The sequence below is a fragment of the Apodemus sylvaticus genome, chromosome 23, assembly GCF_947179515.1.
Source record: "Apodemus sylvaticus chromosome 23, mApoSyl1.1, whole genome shotgun sequence".
NCBI lineage: Eukaryota > Metazoa > Chordata > Mammalia > Rodentia > Muridae > Apodemus > Apodemus sylvaticus.
Window position 1 is genome coordinate 30301868 of NC_067494.1, and position 22767 is coordinate 30324634.

The following is a 22767-nucleotide window of genomic DNA, read 5'->3' on the forward strand; positions in this document are numbered from 1 at the left end:
TAGTAAATGCTTCATTGCTTCATTCAGACTAGAGGTTCTCCACCTGTGGGTGGAGACCCCTTGGGGGGGGTGTTCAAATGATCTTGTCATAGGAGTCACATATCAGATATCTTGTACATCAAATATTTATATTACAATTTGTAACAGTAACAAAAGTATGAAGTAGCAGCAAAAATAAAGTTAAGGTTGGAACCTTCCTAAGGAGAACCTACCTGTAGATAAGATATAAGATATCATTGTAGCCATGACTGTACTTGTATATTCACATGATAAAATTCCTACTTGCTGTAAAGTAGGTTTTTATAACTACAACAAGAAAATCCTGTGGTTCGTTTGTGGGTTTTTTTGGAGTACACATGGAGCCCAGGGTCTCATGTTTGCTAGTGTTTTTCTTATCTCTGAGGGTCTTCCTGACTTACGGAAGAGCTTGAATGGCTGGAGGCTAGAGCTCTGGGTGAACTATCCCACAGAAACCATCGGACATAAGAGCAAGGCCCTAAGAATTAACGGAAGCTTCCGATGAGTTTTGAGGTAAGCTATGTTTTGGTAGCTACGAGGCACTGCCATGCCTCAGAAGTGTCCTCATTCACTTAATTGCCTTGGTAATGGGACCTGAGCATGGCAGCCCTGCTCCCGCTGGCCCTGACTGCCAGCCAACTGCCTCCTGCCTCGTTTGCTTGGTTGAACAGCATTAATTCTTTATGAGGAGGGATGCCACCTGGAGACAACCTGTCCTGTGTCTTTCTAGGCACATTAGGTCGTGTGTTCTCGACATCTCCATCCGAGCGACTGCCCTTGCCAGGCAGGGGAACTCTGACTCAGAAAGCGAAGCAGGATGCTGCAGTTCTCCATAATCAGTCCTTGGGCCGGGGTGGGGGTGGGGGTGGGGTGGGGGCTGAGGGGCGGGGGTGGGGCTTTGGGGGTGGTGTTTCCTATGTCTTGGACCTTTGGAAGCTGTCTGGTAGAAATGGGAATCACTTGTAGTTACACTGATTTCAAACCGAGGCCGCCTGTGTCTGCAGAGATCCCCTGCTAACCTCTTTGGCATCTTGAGATTCCCTCTCTGGACAGTTGACCTTAGCACCCAGTCCACTGCCATCTCCCCCTACCCCTCCTTTCTTCCTGTGAGGTTTATTGTAGGGGAAGGGAGAGGGAGAAAGAGAGAGAGAGAGAGAGAGAGAGAGAGAGAGAGAGAGAGAGAGAAAGAGAAAGAGGGAGAGAGAGAGAGAAAGAGGGAGGGGGGGAGGGGCGGGGGCTGGGGTAGCGAGCTGTCTTCTTACACCACGCCCACCTGGCGGTGTGATGACGTAACTGTTGCTAGGTCCCTGGGAGGAGTCTAGCGGAATTGCCTGTAAGCCACCAACTAGGATTGCAGACTAAAGTTGCCACTAAAGTCAGGTTTTCATGACTTCGAAGCAGGTACTGGGGGAAGGAGAGCTGTGGTGGATCGGTGCCGTGTACCTGCTCGTGCCTTCGTTCTTTCTCTTAGTACACAGTTAACAGAAGAAAATAGACGAAAGTACCACATGCTTTCAGCTAAGTGCCCTTCAGGACCAAATTTCGTTTTTCCAGTATGTAGTCTACGTCCTAGCTACTTTTGAAATGCATCCTAAGCACCCTTGACTATGTTGATTTTTTAGTACTGCTGTCTAAGCCTTATCGTATGCCAAGTATTTATTCCCCCCACCCCCAATTTGGAGTAAAAATGATGTTCAGTTAATTTTAAAAAATGTGTTTATATATAAATATTAATATATAATAAATATATAAGTATATAAAATATAATAAAAATAATATATAATATATAATAAATATTAATAAATATTTATATATTAGATATATAAATGGACCTTTGGAAGCTGTCTGGTAGAAATGGGAATCACACAATATTGTTCTACACCAGTTATTTGTAGAGAAAAGGAGTTATTGTGTATCTCTGCTCTACGATTATTAGTTATTTAGCCCTCTGCTGTAGGATTATTAGTTATTGTGTATCTCTGTTCTAGGATTATTCCTCTAATGGAGGTGGGTCTTCAAGGCCTTACTTATGAAATACACAGTTAACAATCTTGCTTTGCTACCTTTTTCTCACATACAGTTTGGAAACAAATGAGCAGCCAGTCTTTGTCGCATGTTCCTATAATTTTAGCACTTGAAAGGCTGAGGCAGGAGGATTACCAAAGGCCAACACGGGCATAGCAAGACTCTGATTCAAAACACAAAACGAAAAAAGAGAGAAAAACAAAAATACACGCGCATGAGTCATTTCGAGCTATTAACTTGTCAAGTTATGTGCCAAGAAATGTGCGTTTAAAATATTTTCTCTATTCAAAGGAGAAACATGAGTGCTATTAATAGCCAGGGTTTTCTGGAGACCAAAGATAATTTAAATGTGATTTCTGTTAAAAAGTTGTTTAGAATGTTATTTTTATTTTTCATTGTGTCTAATACAATAAGGTGTAAATGTTTTATTTCTAAGGTTTTTTTTTTTTAAAGATTTATTTATTATATATAAGTACACCGTAGCTGTCTTTGGACACACCAGAAGAGGGCATCCGACCTCATTACAGATGGTTGTGAGCTACCATGTTGTTGCTGAGATTTGAACTCAGGACCTCTGGAAGAGCAGTCAATGCTCTTAACCACTGAGCCATCTCTCCAGCTCTTGCTCCTTGGGTCCTGCTTGTATTTCTAAGGTTTTAAAGAGAAAAATCTCATGGTTTTTGTTATACTTACAAGTACATAAAACAGTCAAGTTTTTATTCTATTAATTTGTTTTTAGGCTGGGTCTGATGTGGCCAAGACTGGCCTCAAATTGGGTATGCAGAGCAAAATGGCTTTGACATAGATTTTTCTGTCTGTGCCTCCCAAGTGCTGGAATTGCAGGGGGTCCCATCCACCCCCCCCCCCTCCAGGTTGCTAGAACTTCACGCCTGCTAGACAAGAAATACCAATGTGTGCTGTGCCACCATTCCCAGCCTCCCATTTATTTACTTATAATTTATTTTTATTTTGCATGCATTGGTGTTTGGCCTGCATGATGTCTGTGTGAGGGTATCAGATCCTCTGCAATTAGAGTCCCGGACAGTTGAGTGGGCCACCATGTGGGCAGCACTTTTAACCACCGAGCCATTTCTTCAGCCCTTACATTTATTTTTTAATCATTAAAAACAAAATAAACCCAACTTCATGTGCAGTATTCAAATCAGATCAAACCCGTCTATATCCTTGCACGTAATTTTTTATTTTTATTTATTTTTTTGGAGACAGGGGTTCTCTGTGTAGCCCTGGCTGTCCTGGAACTCACTCTGTAGACCAGGCTGGCCTCAAACTCAGAAATCCGCCTGCCTCTGCCTCCCGAGTGCTGGGATTAAAGGCGTGCGCCACCGCTCCCTGGCTACGTTATTTTTTTTATGGTGAAAAATGTCCAGAGTCCTTTCATCTAGCTTTTGGAAACACACAGCACTTTATTGTTGTTCATGATCATCCTGCTACCAGAATAAGTGCAGAATCTGTTTCTCCAATCTGACACGTGACTCGGTCTCTCTTCCACCCTTCTCTTTCCTGCTAGAGGTGGTAGCCTCTGCTAACCACCACCATTATTATTAATAATAATAATATTATCATTATTATTAATTATTATTATTTCATGTTTTAAAGATTTATTTATCTTATGTATGAGTACACTGTAGCTGTCTTCAGACACACCAGAAGAGGGCAATCAGATCCCATTACAGGTGGTTGTGAGTCACCATGTGGTTACTGGGAATTGAACTCAGGACCTCTGGAAGAGCAGTTAGTGCTCTTAACCGCTGAGCCGTCTCTCCAGCCCTATTTATTATTATTTTTAAAGATTTACTGTACTTCTGTGTCTGTGCACTTAAGTTCATGTGCACATACATGTGCCGATGCCTGTGGAGGAGGCCAGAGGGTGCTGGATCTCCTGGACCTGGAGTCATGGATGATTGTGAACCCCTGATGTGAGTGCTGGGAACTAAACCTAGGTCTTCCACAAAAGCAGCAAAGCAGCCTTGACTGCAGAGCTGCTTCTCCAGGCCGTTAGCCATTGTTCTTCTCGAAGCTCCTGTGAGATTGGCTTTGTTCTAGCCCACATCTGGGTGAGAGTGCAAGAGAGGACTTAAATGAAGAAGATATATGTTGCTAGAGTTTTGGGTTTTGTTTTGAGTATAGAACGCAGGCCAGGTTTTTTTTTTTTTTTGTGAGGAACACGAGGCTCTCTCAAGGGTGAGACCTTTGTGTCTGACTGCACTGCATGTTTAGGCTTCATGCTGTTCCTTAAGGTTTGTGGTGAGAGCATTTTACTAGGCAACTTAATAGAAACGAGCAGCGAGTTAAGAGCCTCCGGTTAACTAATGACTATTTGCTGGGTCTCTGTGGCTTCAGGGAAAACCATAAACCCCAATGTATAATAAAATGTTTCGTCAACATACTTTTTGGGTACTTTTATTTACTGATAGATGTAGTAAGGTCTCGTATAGTCCAAACTGGCCTCAAGCTTGCTCTGTGGCAAAAGATGACCTTGAACTTCTAATCCTCCTGCCTCCATCTCCAAATGCCAGGATTTGAAGGGCTGTACCACCACATCAGTTTACATGGTGCAAGCAGTGAGCCCAGGGATGCTGTGACTGTGGCAAGCAGTCTACCTATGTGAATTTTTATTTGGAAGTAACTTTACTATTAAAGTCTGCAGAAATGTGTATGAATGTAGAAAATGTCCAGAAGAAATTCGAGATCTGGGGGAAAGTCTGTAAAGACCATGAATAAATTATTCATAAGAGCAAAGCATTTCATTTGAAGGCATATTTTTTTTAAAGATTTATTTATTATTATATGTAGGTACACTGTCACTGTAGCTGTCTTCAGACACACCAGAAGAGGGTGTCAGATCTTATTAAGGATGGTTGTGAGCCACCATGTAGTTGCTGGGATTTGAACTCAATACCTTCGGAAGAGCAGTCAGTGCTCTTAACTGCTGAGCCATCTCTCCAGCCCCTGAAGGCATACTTGATTATGAATTGCAGATGTACTAACAACTTTCTAAGACTGTATTAGGCCAAGCCTCTGGGGTATGTCCACGACTGCCTTCTGCAGCGTCCGTGTGGCACCTAGGTGTCCTGTGGCGTCCAGGTTGTAGCTTAATGGAGGAGACTTGCAACACTAATGCGGGGCAGCCATTTCCCTTGATTGGAACATTATGAAACCAAGACTTCACGAAGAGTATTAAGTAGGTGTCAAATGATTCATTCATAAATGATACAGGAGAGGAAGAGTAAAATCTGTGTGATGTAACGTTAGCGTTAGCCAAGAACAGTGTCTCGTCTCGGCGGAGCTGGGTCAGATACTCTAACGCCCCATTGGTGTTCTGCGTCAGAACCTTAACTGCTGAGCCACTTAGCTGGGTGACACATCTTGGCATCTGTGTCTGTAGAAGGCGATGATGATGCCTTCTATAGTGGAAGCACTTCCGTAGAAACCCAGAGGGGAGATAACAGGAGGCTCCTTAAAGGGGGAGATGTTTGGCAGGGTCTTCTGTAACCCTTGCTCTAACAGTTTTAGAGGTGAGTCTAAGCATATTTGTATATAATTTTATCCTGACATGAAGTAGCGTGTCTTATATACATGGAAGATCAGTTTATCTATTGTCGTGTACTGTTTTTGCTGGGGGGGATCCAGGTCCCGATTTTGGCCTAGGCTGATCTGGAGTTTTCTATGTAGCTGAGAGTAGTCTTGAATTCAGTGGTGATTCTTGTGGTTCCAACTTCCCTAGTGCTGGGATTCAGGTATGAGCCATCATGTCCTGTTTCCTTGGACAATTAGATGCTGTCATAACCACCTAACAATTACCCGTGTTGACACCCACTGTCCTTTAGCCACACAAGAAGCTTGGGCTTCCTGGTTTCTTTATCATTTATTTTAAAGTTACATTTATTTATGTATGGCATGTGTGTATGTTTGTGAGAGAGTGTAAGTGGAGATTTACCCCATTCTGCTGTGTGGGTTTTGGGATTGAACTCAGGTAGTTGGATTTGGTGGAAAGTACCCCTTCCCCACTGAGCCGTCTCTCCAGCTCCTAGTTTTCTTTTTTTATTTTCTTTTTTTCTTTCTTATTTTTTATCTTTGTTTGGTTGGTTTTTTCGAGACAGGGTTTCTCTGTATAGCCTGGCTATCCTGGAACTCACTCTGTAGACCAGGCTGGCCTCGAACCCAGAAATCCACCTGCCTCTGCCTCCCAAGTGCTGGGATTAAAGGCGTGTGCCACCACCGCCCGGCTAGTTTTCATTTTTTTAAACAATGCTGTATTTTATCACACATGTTTTCCTACCCACAATTCAATAGTTGTTAGCTGAGTCTGGCTTTGGCAAATCTCCAGCTCAGGTTTCTAGGCTCGCCCATTTCATGTTAAGTGTTTGCAACGTGCCCTCTGCAGTAGATCGTAGATCGGATGCAGATGGATGTGGCTCTGCCAGTGTGTGTGTGTGTGTGTGTGTGTGTGTGTGTGTATTTTCCTTATTTTTTTATATTTCTGAGGTTCGGGCTCATGCAGCTCATGTAGCTGACCTAGAACTCACAACCTTGCCAAGGATCTTTTTTGTGTCTTTGCCAAGGATCCTTTTGTGTCTACCTTTGGTGGCTTAGATTATGAGGTGTGGGAAATTGAACTCAGGGTTCATGTATCATCTGTAGGTTTCTGCTTACTAACATCATCGTCGTCATCAAATCAATCAATCAATCAATATATAAATAAATAACTTGATCATGGTGTGAGGTCAGAGGTCATCTCGCCTGAGTCAGTTTTCTTTTTCCGTAACATGGTTCTGACCATTCAACTCTGCTTGTCCATTTGGTGGTAACGACCTGTATCTGCTGAGCTGTATGGCCAGGTTGTATCTGCCTTTCTTGTTTGTGTTTTGTTTCTTAGAAGCACTTGTGTGTGTGTGTGTGTGTGTGTGTGTGTGTGTGTGTGTGTGTGTATAGGGGCTGTATTAGCCAAAATGTGGCCTGCAGTCTGATTTTTCACTAAGAGCTGTTGGATGATTTCTTTGGGCCAGTGCTGCAAACTCACTGCTTTCAGGGAACCAGAGAGCGTCACAGAGACCCGCTGTCTTCCTGCGACTGTTGCTGTGCTTATTGACAGCTCTGGAACACCACCACCAAGTCTTGTGACTTCCAGTCTATTCTGTTTTGGAAAACAGGAAGCCCCACTTCCCCAACATTGGGAAAGACAGTCTCTTGCTGTTGGCCAAACTAGTGTTTCAAGTCTTAAGAGTCGTTTGTTCAAATATGAGGTTTGGCTTTATAAAAACATTGAGGCTGCAAGACACATAAATCTATTGTTTGTCTGCCTGTAGAGAGACTTGCAGACAAGTTTGGGAATGCTGCTTCAGGTCCTCACACAGGGAGAACAGAATCCAGGGCGGGGATTGCTCAAGGGCACCAGGTAACCCATGGTTTCCGAGGATCAGCCAGAGATCAAGGGAGCAGGCCAAAGCACATCGGTTTTGAATCCTGCATTTGCTAGTCATGTCAAGATAAATACTCAGAGAATTATGCAATGGAGTTGGCAGAGATGGTTGGTAAGGCTCCAAGGCTTGTTTTGGTAGAGAAATGACTTAGCGAAATCATTGGGAGGAGTAGGTGGTAGTGCCTTACCACGATCTGCGGTACTGTGAGAGTCTGTATCAAAACAAGCGTTCTGAGTGCCGAGAAAAGCATGCTGGGACTGTACAACTGCTCGGTTGTCACTGTTGTACAATCGGATTCGGCTACACACTGAGAACTCTTGTTTCTTTTGTTGCTCCGATTGGCCTGCAACTCCTGCCCTTGTGTGATCCTGTGTCTTAGCCTCCTACACGGCTGGAATGAAAGCGTGTGCCATGGCTAAGACCTTCTACTCATTAGGACTAAGGGGGACATGCTCTGTTTTGTTTACATTGAATCATTCTTTAAGCGATTTTTGGGCAGGATCTCCTGTATGTGACATAAGCACTCAGTCAGCTGAACTCCATTGTAAGCCTTAAATCTCTCTCCTTTGGATGGATTGACAGTTGGCAAATACCTTTTTGGTCTTGCTGTGCTTAACTTTCTATCGTTCTTGGCCTTTTTAGTTAGTGTTTTTATGTATTCTATAATTATATATAATATATAACATAATATATTATGTATAAACATATATAGTGCATAGCTCCATATATGTGTGTATGTGTGTGTAAAGAGAGAGAGATACACATACACACACATACACACAGATATAGCTGTATGGAGCTATAGAAAGGAAGACTGCATAGTAGAATTGAAGTTCTTTTCTACAAATCAAAGGAACTTAGCAACTCAGTTGTCAGCATGCCCACAGATTCTTTGGAAGCCTTCCTTTAGTGCTTCCCACATAGCTTTGCATTCCAGGCAACCTGGAAGCCACAGAGCTCCTCCATAGGGCAAAGGACATCCTCCAGTTACCACCCTGACTTCCATTGTTATTACTTTTTTCCCCAAGGAGTTTGGTGGGCGGTGATGTTTTTGTGTCTGCTTGGAAAATTGGCTGCCACAAAGATAAATTGCATCTATCTATCTATCTATCTATCTATCTATCTATCTATCTATCTGTCTGTCTGTCTGTCTGTCTGTCTGTCTATCTATCTGTCTATCTATCTATCTATCTGTCTATCTATCTATCTATCTATCTATCTATCTATCTATCTATCTATCTATCTAGACATGATCTTGCAGTGTACCATAGAGGAGTCTCAAACTTGTGGTTTTTCTCTCTTGGCATCTCCAGACTTGGGATTCTGGTAGCTGGTCACCCCTCTGGGTTAAGACTTGCAACTAAAATTTTTTAAACAAAGATACCATAGGGCGAAAAGAATAGGTGAATAATAAGGAATGCATTAGACACTGTCACTGAGCACATTCTCAGAGCCAAATGAGGCAGGAGTCTTTTTGTGGGTTTAACTATCCCTAGGACCCTATGAAATGGTATCATGGATACTTGCCTGAAGTCTTTAACTCCTAGAGGTTTATGGGTTCTTTGTAGATTCAACCAAGTTTTAAGATGGGGTCATTAGGATGGTTTTCTAGTATGACTGTTATCCCTTACAGAAGGGAGATTTGGACAGAGTCACAGCCAAGCAGGGGGAAGGTGGGTATATAGAAGTCTATACACCATGTGGAGATTCATACTGGAGAGGTATCCATAGCTAAGAGGTACCCAAGAGTTGTTGGCACACCACTAGCTGGAAAGAAGCCAAGAAGTCTCCTGTTTCTACAGGTTTCAGGGAAAGCCTGACTTCTGGTCTCAACAACTAAGACAATACATTGCCGTTGTTCGAAGCCTCCTTGTTGTTGGCATGCAGTGGCCAGCAGTCGGACACTCCTACAGGGAGTCAAGTGCTCTGGCTCTGTGGTGGTGAAACATGAAGCCACAGGGAGGAGGCAGAATCACTTTGTAGGGCCCAACGCCTCAACCAGTAGGAAGAAGAAATCAGAGATAATCCAGGCAGCACAATCCAAACCTGTCTGGGACGCTCGCAGACAGGGTCAGTAAGAGCTGTTTACGGGGCATGAATGGGGGAGGTAGATAAGTCCTCGGGAATATTTAGTAAGGAGACAAAAGAGAGGAAAGAGAGTTCAGCGTCCAGCACTTCATGTTAGAGAATACCCTGAACTGAAAAGACAGACTGGGCCTCGGGGTGACATTAAAGGGTGCCTGTCTACTTCCAAGTGCATTTGAGAAATCCCTATGGCCTTCCTTTCTCCCTCTATAGTGATTTATATTGAAGTGGGAGGGACCAAAGAGTGGTGGCCCATTGGGAGCCCGAGAGCGCCTTTGTGCTGTCTTAAGCTTAGTTTTCAAACTGTTTGCCTGTAGGTCCCTGTTTCAACCACCTAAGGCAGAAGAGCTAAGAGAGTGTGCAGAGAAAAGCCTTCCTACACAATACAGGCCAAAAAATAGTGTCGTTGAGGCTAGGTTCTAGAATGGACTTCTTGGTCGGGTGGATAAGATGGTGTGGGCAGGGCTCTGGTAAAGGATTTGGGGATGTGGACATCGTGACTCTTGAAAAGAGAAGTAAAGAAGGTAGTTCCTGATGGACTCCTCCGGCATAGCAAACGTGACTCTGGTGGTGTATGACCTCTGCTGAGCTAAATCCCCTAACCCTTGGCGTTCTTGAGGACTGAATTAGGGAAGGGGTGGTAGAGGCTTCAGCATGGGAAAGTTAAGTTCTCCATGTTGAGAGCCCTCCTGGCACCACTTTTTGTCTGGCACACTGCATGGACATCTTGCCTGTGACACCATCTTTGGGAGTTCAGAAATCACTCCCGACCAGATTGCTAATGATTAGGGATGAACAGAAGGGAAGACGTGGAGAAAATGGAAACCATTTATAAAATCTTTTATTCCCTGTAGAATCTATGTTGGACATTTTAATTAAAATCAAATAGGTCATCTCGTCATCTAAAAATTCATTTTAATCTCTACTGTTCGCCCAGGGTAAATGCATCCAGAGGAATGTCTTCATATAGTAATATAAAAACGGTCAATTAGAAAAATCAAGTTGCCTGGCTCATCTGTAGCCAGCCCTGTTGAGAGTTTTCTGTTCCCCGAAGACTATTACTACCCATGACTGTCCATCCGCTTCTAGCCCAGTGACTCAGGCCGAAATCTCCATCACTTCCCCTTGGGGACTATTATGCAGCCCAGCACACTTCCCATTGACTAGCTTCGGATTTGCAGAGGGAAAGCAAAATATTAAAGTTAAGACCGAGGCCTGTGAGTCAGTCACACTTCTAGAGGAAAAGAAGCTTAAAGAAATGGCCCACAGCTGCCGCCCTGCCTTTGCCCGTCAGGTGGCTACAGGATGATCAGGGGGCTGTGCGCTCAGAGAGAGAAGGGGTTGTTTGGGATCAAAGTTAGTCATAGACATGATGGAGTGGAGTGGAGACACTGTCCTGAAATGCAGATATTTCCTGTCCTGGGTCTACTCATAGTAAAGTTCTGGAACATGGGGCTGGGTTTGCTTTGGGGATGGGAAATGATACAGACGAGAGGAATGTTTTCCTGGAAGAATCAGGGTCAAGTTGAAAGAAAGTTCTACCACAGGCAGGGCCCAGGTGTGGTAAGCATCACCACCATTCACAAGAGTTCCGGCAGCTCGCAACTTGGCAAAATATTAAGAAAGTACACTCAAGGATATTGGTTTTTGTCAAGTGAAGAACATTTCATGATAGACAAACCCTATCCAGTGCCTTCCTGTGTGAAGGCCAGGCAAGTTCCCAGCTGTTTGCTCTGCTCTACAGCTTCCACATCTGGACAGGTTTCTTTGGGAGGTGGAAGGCTTGACATCGTTGCAGGAAATATTAAAATAACAAAAATCTGCCAACTGTCCACGCACCAGCTTCCCTAACCCACCAACTCTCCGGCCCCGCCGGGCCACGTTCCCACTCTAGTACCAGTGGATCACAACACTATGTCCTGGTGGGGTCCCGCCGGCTCTGATCCACATTCCAATAACCAATTAGAGCTGCCATCCTCACAGTTTGATAACACAATACCCAGTAGCCTGGTAAAAAACAAGATTCAATGCTTATAGTTAACCAGTCAGATTTATATACCAATAAATTCTCAATACACGAGATGCCAATGCAATAATTTCAGAGCCCATTGATAATGATAAGAGCTGTCCATCTAGATGAGACAAATTATCTCAATATTCTGACCTTTATGATATCACAACAACCTGTGGCTAGTCTGTCACCATCTTCCTTTCTTCCAACGCCCCCTGTCTCTGCAACTCTTAGCTCTGCCTCCCTTTTTCCTGTCCAATCACAGGCCTCCCACTGCCCTAATGTAAAAATCCTGCCATATGACATAAGGTCTTTGCCATGTTGTATCTCTGGTTGTCCTGGTGCTAGCCTTGAACACAGCAATCCTCCTGCCTTAGCTTCCTGAGTGCCAGGTTTTCAGGAATGTACTGTCTTATGCAAGTGGTGGACTGTTCTCCCCTCCCCCCTTTTTTTTACCTTTTAAAAAGTATTTGTCCTGACATTGTACAATCAACCTTTTCTCATATTCACATACTATCAATTTTTCCTGTGTAATCTTTATGATGCTTATTATCTGTATCAAGCGTTTGATATTCAGTTTTCTTTAGGCTTGGGCACTTGTTGGGTTTTATTGTGTCAAATGCTTCTGTCTCATTTTCGCCAAGGCCTGTTGGGTATACAGACAGAGCTTCACAGAGCTGCGAGGAGGGTCACATGAATCCCTACCTCATGCTTTGTCCCCTCCTCTTAGGAACCCCTCTTTCCACAGTCCTTAAGCATTTCCTGGGTTTTGCTCCTCCCTGCAGTAGTGGCCCAGATAAGAAGTGTTTTGACTGAAGGGGAGGTGTGAGTGGAAAGATGGAGGTTGGTTTTGAGCACAGGGTGTTGAAGAAAGAAACACACTGTAAGAGGCAGCTTGAGGAAGAGTTGGGGGTGCAGGAGTCCAAGAGGAGCCTCACTGACTGGGTTCTGTCTAGACTTGGAGAGGTGATGGTGGGTTTCTCTGTCTGATTAGGGGTCTAGTCCTGAGGATGAGCTCAGTAGGTAGTTAGTGGTGGCCCTGAGCTCTGTCCCCCTCTTTATGTAACTTCTTGCCCTTTATTTTCTATTTGGAGCCTTATGGGTTGTGGAACTGGTGTGTAACTCATATTCTGAGGTTTTCTGGACATTTAGAATATCTTTTATTTCCTTGTTTTGCCCCACCCCGTCCTTGTGTGTATTAGTGGCTTCACTTTCAGGTTGATTCTTTCTGAGAGAGAACATCTCTCATAGCATGCAGAACTGTGTAAGTCATGGAAATTGACCATGATAGTGGGCTTCATCTAAAGTAGACCGTGGAGGATGAATAAAGCGTAGTCCTTTAGTGACACAAACGTATTGTGACAAAGTGAATCTCGTCTAGTATTTTGAATTCCTGCTTCCAGTTCATTGTGGAAAAAGACAGGATAGAAATATAAAATGTTTAATATGTTTTGAGACCATCTTTTTTTTTTATTTGTTTCATGAGACAGCATTTCTCTGAATAGCCCGCTGTCCTGGAACTTGATTTGTAGACCAGGCTGTCCTGGAACTTGATTTGTAGACCAGACTGACCTGGAACTTGATTTGTAGACGAGGCTGGCCTGGAGCTCAGAGATTCACCTTCCTTTGCCTCCCAGGTTCTGGGACTAAAGGCATGTACCACCACCACCAGGCTTGTCTTTTAATTTTGAAGTGGGTACTTCCTCTGGTTGTTAAAAATCACATTAACTTACTTTGTGTGTGTGCTTGTATGTGTGCATGTGCGTGTGTATGTGTGTGTGTGTGTGTGTGTGTGTGTGTGAGTGTGTATGTGTGTATATGTTTGTATGAGTGTGTGTATGTATGTATGTGTGTATGTGTATGAGTGTGTGTATGTGTGTATGAGTGTGTGGTGTGTGTATGTATGTGTGTATGAGTGTGTGTATGTGTGTATGAGTGTATGAGTGTGTGTATGTATGTGTTTATGTGTATGAGTGTGTGTATGAGTGTATGAGTGTGTGTATGTGTGTATGTGTGTATGTGTATGAGTGTGTGTATGAGTGTGTGTATGTGTGTATGAGTGTGTGTGGGTGCCTGTGGACTTAAGCTCAGTTAAAGAGACCATGCTGTGCAAGGTAGCATTTGAAAGGCTGATGCCAAGAGATCGCTCTAAGTCTGAGGCCAGCCTGAGGTACCTAATGAGTTCTAGGACATGTAGCCTCTGCCTCAAACCAAGCAAAGCAAGTCACTGATAATACTTCCACTTTAGATGGGGCAGAGAGAGGATGGGAAAGGAACTGCACCGTGTTTGGATCATAGCCGGCCTGATGCATGTTGATGAGAAGGTTATTGTGTATCTGTGGAGGAGAATGAAAACCACGGCTGTTCTTCACACGAGGAGTGAGTGCACTCTCAGATACACTGTCCCAGTCTGCTTTCCGATACATCCAAGTACATCTATAAGTAGAGATAGCCTTTCAGTCATCCTTACCCCTTCCCCCCTGTTCAGTTAGCTTTTAGTTTCCCATGAGTCTCTTGCTCCTCCTGGGAAGTACAGTGGCCAGAGTTGTATGGCCCCCCTTTTAAGGTGTGGCCATTCTGTTGGAGTTCCGGGGACTCTCTCGCTCACACAGGACCGTTGTCAGCTACTGAGGAAAGCCAGGCACCCATCATCCCCCACCCGACCCCCACTCCACAATCACGATGCCCCACTGCTTGCTGGGACCTTGCGATCCACAGCATGTGTTGCTGGTCTGTGGCCGTGGGAAGTCTGTTCCCACGCTGACTAGCTAATCACTAACACATAAGTAAAGGCTTTCTCACAGTTTCCAGGTCTTAAAAACATCATTTCAGATAACTTAACAAAGCTTTTTGTTTAAATGATCACTGTGATGTCCAGACAGGTTAAAATTGTATCCAGCTTACTTAAATGTCAGAAATCTCTTCAGGGTGCAGGGGATGTGGCTTGGTTGGGGACGTGCTTGCCTGTCAAGCATGAAGCTCTGGGTTTGATGGCCAGCACCTCATAAATTGAGTGTGGTACCACAGGAGGGTCAGATCATTTTTGGTTTATACACAATTCAAGGCTAGTCTAGGCTACATGAGCCTATCTCAAACAAAACAAAACAAAACAAAACAAAACAAAACAAATAACCAAAACACCATTTTTTTTTTACACTGAAATTCCATCACTGTTCTTGGGGAAAAAAATCATTCCTTTCACGGGTAAGGCTGTAAAAGGTGATGCTCCAGGCCTGCCCCTTAGTAGGTACTCCTGGCTGAGGTCATTGTAACTGGGTAGCAGACACTCTGTTCATTCACAGCTCTCTAGGGCTTGTCTCTTTGACCTGAGCACAGGCCCAGTGTGCTGAGGTGTGGGGATTGTTCTGATTGTCCTCATTTTACACATCAAGCAGAGTAAACTTGACTTCCATCGCACCACAGTGGATACTTGAGTCTTAGTCACAGCCCCTGAAAAGACACACAAGTCATTGCCAGCTGTGGTACGGTGGTGGCTATGATGGTCAGGTGCCAGTCTGGCAACAGGAACATCTGGCAGCATCTGTACCTAGTGACGTGGGTGAAGAAGATGGACAGAATGCAGGGCTGGATGAGGGAGACATTTTTCTACACCAGTGAAAGGAACGCACAAATTCTGTCTGGCTTCATGAGATGAGAGTTCATTAGGACACCAGAGCAGAGAACATATGTTAATGTCCCGTGTTAGCTGTTTGAGCCTCTAGAAAGGCAGGTTCCACGCGCTGATGCTAAGGAAGAATCAAAAGGGTACTGAAGCGAAGGAGTCGGGTGATGGGGCTGGGCTGAACATGAGAAGGATGCTGGAGGGGCACAGCCTTCCTTCTTGTCATCCTCCTTCTCCCCCCTTCCATATTTCTGGGCAGTGGTCCTGATGCATACGCCCTACAGTGAAAGCCGGGAAGTGGCTTGGAAGGAGAAGTCTTCATTTAACACTATGTACTGAGTATTTCTATGTGCCAGGCACTCTAGAAGAGATGCCGAGGGATGCATGGAGTCCAGACAGATGCATTCTGGGCATTCTGACCACCGGATAAAAAAAATCTATCTTCACAGCGGTCTATGCCCTTTGCTTTGTTCATCCACGGTCTTATGTAGCCCAGGCTGGCCTACAACTCCATGTGTAGCTGGTGATGAGTATATTTCAGATCCACATGCCTTCCTTTCCCCAGTGCTAGGATTTCCGTCCTGGTTTATGTGGTCAGTGCTGGGGACCCAGGCCCCTGTGCATGCTGGGTAAGCGCCCTACCAACTAAGCTAAATCCTTAGCCCTTGTGCCACTTAGGGTAATTTCCTTCTTCACAGCCGATCAGCTTTGGTGCGACCCTTGGTCCTGATGGTGGTTGTCCTCACCTGAGCTGCCCTGTGCACTCTGGACCTGTAAATTCTGGTTTTACAAGCTGTGGCGTTTTGGCCCACTCCTTAGGTGTACTGCGCCGAAAAGAATTCTTGAGCCAGAGGCTGGACAGGTTTGCAGGACACAGAACAAAGGACAAACCACAAGGCTCCTGTTTACTCCCTGAGGCCCGGGGCCACCCGAGGTTCTGGAGAAGTCAGGATTTCCTGAGGAAGCCTTCCTGAGGAGGGTGTGACGCCATGAGCAGGATGTGAGGACACGCAGCCCCCTGCCCTGGCCAAAGCCGAGCTAGGGTGTGTGCCTTGGCCCACCATTCCCAGCCAGCCTCTTGCCCACGTGGGGCTGGGGAGCTTGGGTGGGGTAGACCAAGCTTCTGGACCTGGCACGAGTCTCTCAGGATGCAGTGGAGCGCAGAGTCTGCCAAGGTCCCACGCAGGAGCTGCATCAGCGTTTGAGGCCCAGTTTTTCCCACAGGACCTTGGGTGGGGTCACTCACGGCTGCTGGGTCAGCTGAAAGCCCTGGCCTCAGGAAGAAATGAGGGATGTAAGGATGTGACAATTTGTTTGGGCTGGCTAAGCATCCTGGCTGTGCGCTGAGTGTCGCTGAGGAATACTGTAATTCACAATGGTTTTTATTTAACGATATAAGGTGGGGGCTGGGGGTCGGGGGAAGGGCACTACTCAGTTCACAGGGCTCTTACTGAGCAGTCACAAGGCCTGGGTGCGGCTGATACCTGCACCGTATCAACCAGGTGTGGTGGTATCACTTGCAATCCTAAGGAGGGTGAAGGCAGGAGGATCAGGAGTTCAGGGTTATCCTCTGCTAATATAGGAAGATCAAGGATAGCCTGGACTACAGTGAGATGCCTGTTCATCCTAAATTAAAGTAGAGAGTTCTTCCCTTTTATTGACTAAAAACTCATGTTCTGCGGGGAATAGAGGGAAAAACAAAAACTACCCTCCAAAACAATGGCCTGGAAACCAAATATCTTCCTTACCCCCAAATTTACAGATTAGACAATCTATTAGTAACAAATACTGTTTTCTTCTTGAATAGAGGGAGGGGGGTGGGAAACTCCAGTGAGTGATCTTTTAGGTCTATTTGTACAGCTTTTATTGAAAAAGCAATTTATACGAACAGACGGCAGCTGGTGTACGCAATGGCGTAAGCTTATAATCCTAGCACCCAGGAGGCAGAGGCAGGAGGATTAGGAATTCAATGCTAGTCTTGGCTACATAGGATTCAATGCTAATCTGGGCTCTATGAGATTTGTCTCAAAAAAAAAACAAAAATTGAAAAACAAAGCCAGGCAGTGGTGGCGCACACCTTTATTCACAGTACTCAGGAGGCAGAGGCAGAGGCAGGTGGATTTCTGAGTTTGAGGCCAGCCTGGTCTACAGAGTGAGTTCCAGGACAGCCAGGGTGACACAGAGAAACCCTGTCTCGAAACCACCACTTCCCTTCCCCCCCCAAAAAAGAGAAAGCAAAACCAAATAAAACACAAAGGGGATTCTGGCAGAATTCCTTGCAGTCCTAAGAAACAAGTAAGCATTAGCCTGTTCCTAGAGATGTAAAGACTGCGAGATTTAGAATATGGGGGAGAGTTACCTTGCAGTCCTCTCTGGAGGGTTTTAAAGTAGTGGTCCTGGCCCTCTGGGCCTTGAATTGTGCCCCCGAGAACACCCTAGATGAAATGACCTCCCCTGAACCTTCTCTTTTCTCCTCGCCTTCAGCTACTCCATCTTGGCCTCCTTTAATTGAATTTCCTCTCCGCTTTGGAGTTAAGAGTTTCATGTCTTTTCAGAAATACGTTCCTGTCTAATTATTACTAAAGGAGGAATAAACTAAAAAAAGAAAATGCCGTTTATGAACTGATTCCTGCAGATGGCATGTCTGTCTCCTGCTTCCTGACTCTCCTTTGCTTGTCCTGAAGGTGCTGGTTGAAATGCCAGCCTCACAGAGCCGCAGAGTTCCCCACCACTAAAAGGATCAGGAAGAAAAGATGCTTGTTTTTTTATTTTTTGGAGACAAGCTTTCTCTGTGTAGCCCTGGCTGTCCTGGATCTCACTCTGTAGACCAGGCTGGCCTTGGACTCAGAAATCCGCCTGCCTCTGCCTCCCAAGTGCTGGGATTAAAGGCATGTGCCACAACTGCCCGGCTGGAAATCTCTTTTTAAAAAAGATTTATTTATTGGCCAGGTATGCAAGTGCATATACCTTAATCCCAGCACACTGGAGGCAGAGGCAGGTGGATCTCTGTGAGTTCGAGGCCAGCCTGGTCTACAAAGTGAATACCAGGATGGACAGAGATATACAGAGAAACCCTGTCTGGACAAACCATAAGAAAAAGCGTTATATGTATGTGTTTCTGAGTCTGTGCACATTGTGTGTGTGCGCGCATGTGCACGCATGCACTCATGTGCACACTTGTAGAAGCCAGAAGGGGGTGGGAGTTACAGGCGTTTTTAGGATGCTTGGTTTGTTACGTGGTGCGTGGACCTGAGCTCTGGTTCTCATAACATTGTGGCAATCATTCTTAAGTGCCGGGCCATCTGTCCATCCCGCTCTTTAGCCCTAGAGTCATGACCAACTCCCAAGGCCACTCTGCAGGTAGCTTCAGAGCCGGGACATCCCTCTGAATTCATAGAGAACAAAGCAGCACAAGGAGCCAGCATCTTTCCAGTCAGGCCCCCTCCCCCCACCTGCCATCCATGGCCCAGAGGGGGATGAGGTATCTGCAGTTCCTCAGAGCGCAGTTAACTCTGACGGCCTGTGGAGGAGAATCTTTATTTCCTGTTTTTGTGGCCATGGCTTCGAGATCACGATATTTTTGAACACAGTTATCTCTCCCATTCATAGTTGAGCATAGAATTTTGTCTCTAGTTGTCACACAAAATATTACCCAGTTAGTCCACAGATACACTTTGTGACCCAAATGCACAATGTCTGGAATACCCCCAATTCCTAGGGACATATTAGAACAGTACAAATAACTGTCTCCCTGTTTGAACCATGGTGGCAGAAGGGAGCACAGTCCTCTGTCAGTCTCCAACAGCATGTAGAAGCCTGTCTCTGCTGCTGCCGCCGCTGCATTCCCCAACTCTTGGACTTAAAGGCTAGAGCTGCTTGTAGGCTTGGTTATGGAGTGGAATTATTTCCCTTTGGTAGAAGCTATTTTGCAATATTATGCTGATTGTGTTTGACTTTCTCACATGTATAAAACTAATAAACCACACACACATAAAAGTGCTCAGAGTTAGAGCTGACAGTCTCAGGGGCTTGTTTTTAATAAGCGTGTGTAATTAACACCTTGAACTGTATTCCATTTGTTTCTTTTGAAACCGTACAAAGAGGTCGGTGAGATCTACCAATGCAAGGCACCGGCAGAATTAATACTGGCATTTTAAATTATAATGAAGACATGGGAGTTGAAGAAATTAAAACATGCAAGCTACTTTTATGTCTGAGGGCTGCAAAGTAGGTTTGTTACTTAAAGGAAAAGTTAAAACATAAAGCAACATATAAAATGTTCCTATTCATTTGCCCCCAGGCCCAGCCTAGCACAGTGCTAACTGATGGATTGTCCGATTGTTTTTCCCATGGTCCTTTATCCACACAGTTAATATGTTTATATTGAGAAACTGCTAAACATTGCCCTAAACCTGGAATAAAACTCAGAAAAATATTCTCTCTCTGGAACACACCTTTTTTTCCCTCTGTTTTGGTTTTTCAAGATAGGGTTTCTCTATAGAGCTAGCCCAGGCGGTCAGGGACCTCACAAACCAGAGATCCTGGCCTTGAACTCACAGAGATCCTCCTGCTTCTTTCTGCCTCCCAAGCGCTGGGATTAAAGGTGCACTTCACCACCAACTGGATGGAAGTCAACATTTTATTGGGAAATGAAGATAAAGTAAAATCAAACTAATAGTAGTAAACTGTTTTAGGTTTAGAAAGTGGAAAAAGAAATGTAAGATAGAGAATGCGTCAGACACTTTAGCTATAGGGGAAGGAGAGTGTGACTTACTTATCTGTCCATTTACTTTATTTTGAGGCCAGATGTCATATAGCCCAGGCTGAACTTGAGCTCCATACTATCTCCGTTCCCGCCTCCCTAGCGCTATGGCGTGGGGTCTGGCGATAACCTGGTTTATGCAGCGCTGATGTTGAACCCAGAGCTTTGTGGCTACTAGGCGAACACTCTATCAACTGAGCGACTTACCCAGTCCACAGAGACTCAGCCGACCTGAAAGATGGCTGAAGGTAGGGGGTGAGTAACTAGGAAAAGCAGAGCAGGTGGAGATAGCGGTGCTTTCCAAGTTGAGGCTAGGCAGGCATAGTGTGCTGAAGGACTGTTGGGACCAGAGAGGAATGAAGGGAGCCAGCCAGGGGGTCCACACGTGTGTCATCTCCTTTAATTTTATTATTATTTAAGTTTTAATTCTTTATGTCTATGGATGTTGTGCATATATGTGTGTCTGTGTACCATTTGAATTCCTAGTGTCTGCCAAGGCCAGACGAGGCCAGATCCCCCGAAGCTGGAATTACAGACAGGTGTGAACCTCCAAGCGGGTGCTGGGGATTGAACTCAGATCCCTGGAGCCTAGGCTCTTCACTGCTGAGCTATTTCTCCAGCCCTGTGTTGCCTTTGACTGTTATATCGTCACAGAGGCTGTGGCCTTTACGCAGAATGAAGCAGGAACTTAAGGAAGAAATCTGCTCAGTGAATCAGTGGTCCAGTGAGTCAGTGGGTCATGGGCTGTTAGGTTCTGACAGGACTTTTTTTTTTTTTTTTTTTTTTTTGGTTTTTTGGATTTGGTTTTTTTTCGAGACAGGGTTTCTCTGTGTAGCCCTGGCTGTCCTGGAACTCACTCTGTAGACCAGGCTGGCCTCGAACTCAGAAATCTGACTGCCTCTGCCTCCCAGAGTGCTGGGATTACAGGCGTGCGCCACCACTGCCCGGCTCTGACTGGACTTTTTAACCGCTGTATCCACAGGAAGGGGGCCTAAACTTTGATCGCCAGGTATAAAATTAGTCATTGAACCAATGCTGTGTTTGTGAATGAGGAAACTATCTTGACAGACTCAGACTTTCCTTTAAAAAGAAATACAAACAAGCAAACAAATAAAACAAAAACCAAAGGCAACCCCCTAAAACCAACAGCGACCTCCCTCCCTGAAACCCCTGTAGATCTTGATAGCACATTTCATTTTCGCAGTAGGCTTTACTCCCAACAGTGTAGACGATTAAAATAAGCATTATTTGTTCATCCACATCACAAAGAAGAAAGTGAAACTGATCGCCCCACCCCCATCCCTTCACCCCCACGCTCTTTTTTTATAGGGCCATTCATAAGAGTCACATAGTCTGGGTGAAAGGAAAAACTGGACATGTCCTAACGAGTTCATTTCCTCTTTGAGACTGCATCCTTGCAAGCCCGAGAGGGTGAATGAAGAGTTGGGAGTGTTGGCGTAAAGAGCCGGGTCCCGGTCCCCAGGGACTGATTGATGAGCCGGTAGACAAGTTCGTACTTCGTTAGATCAATTGCTTTTCAAAAAAAAAAAAAATGGGCGGTAGATTCCAGAACATTAGACGCCACACACGAGAGCCAGTGGCGTCCTTTAGTTACCCCCAGGTCATGAGCTACTTGAGAAGAACGGACGTTTCCCGACGTTTCCCTTCCCTCGAGCAGCAGCTGGAAAGAAGGCACACATTGACTGCCTGTTGCTGCGGCTGTAAGAGGAACGTCCAGTTTACAGAGCAGTAGGTAGGAATCAAGCCCTCTCCGCTCTCAGCTTGCCAGATGTTTTTAGTTTGAGGATAAGAACCAACCCACGTGCGCCCGTCCGGTGTCTGTGTCAGAGAGAACTTCTAGATTAGGTTTTGGCAAAAGCAAATACCTTTTAGGATGAACACTGAGATCATCCTAAAGAGAAATGCTGGAGTGAGCCGAGAACGTTCAGCTCTCAAGAAACCGCAAAGCAAGTCTGATGGTTCGATCCTGGGGGTGGGGGGTGCTTCACACAGTTGTATGGGTTGGTGGACAGACAGCTGTTGGAACAGGCACACTCATACGCAAGAGCAGTTTTGTGAAACAGAGGCTCCCTACGCCCGGTTTCCTGTACCTTAGTGGTCAGGGAGTTGTTTAGGATGAAACTCACTCCTCCCATCTATAACCTGTGTGTGAACTTGAGTCTCTGAATGGAATTCTTCGTGGTGGACCTGCCGCAGGACTGCTTTGGCCCCAGAAGCTAGCCATAAAGGAGCCTGGATGTGTGTATGTGTGTGTGTGTGTGTGTGGTGGTGGTGGGGGATAAGTGTCTAAGAAAGTGTTGCTTGGATTCATGGGCTCCTCTCCAGGAGCCTGGGAGAATTGTTTTCTTCCTGACTTTTGAGAGATGTCCCACAGTTGGTGTCTCTTGGAAGAAGGGCTCAAAAACAGCTGTCAGCAAATAAGAAGTTTCTCCTTCGGCCTCGGCATGGGGCCTGCCTCTTTGCTCTTTGCCCCAGGAGTCTTGCGTGTTTCTGAGGCTCCAACATTGCAGTTTGTTTTCTTTCCACACCTGGACCCGAGGCTTTCCAGCTGTGCTTTCCTGTTCCTGCCTGTCTGATGTGAGTGGAATATCAAGGAGTCAGTCAGACCAGCTTCTGGTGTTGGCTTTTTTTTCTTTTTTCATTCTTGGTTTCTTTTTTTCTTTTCTTTTTCCTTTTTTTTTATTTTCTGTTTCTGGCTTTTTTGAAACAGGGATTCTCTGTAGCTCTGGTTGTCCTGGAACTAACTCCTTGTGTAGACCAGGTTGGCCTCAAACTTGGAGAG

At 45.2% G+C, this 22767-nt stretch overlaps 1 protein-coding gene across 5 annotated transcripts in view; it reads left to right on the forward strand.

Moving 5' to 3' along the window:
* The window catches only part of Sash1 (SAM and SH3 domain containing 1), a 234238-nt gene that overhangs the window by 66029 nt on the left and 145442 nt on the right, over window positions 1-22767 (forward strand). Inside the window, exon 1 of one of the 5 annotated variants that reach the window (XM_052169285.1) lies at window positions 21699-21717. The exons of the other annotated variants lie outside the window; for them this stretch is intronic. The gene's annotated coding sequence lies outside the window, so the exon portion shown is untranslated. Of the gene's footprint in view, window positions 1-21698; window positions 21718-22767 lie in introns of those variants that run through there. 5 annotated transcript variants of the gene reach the window in all.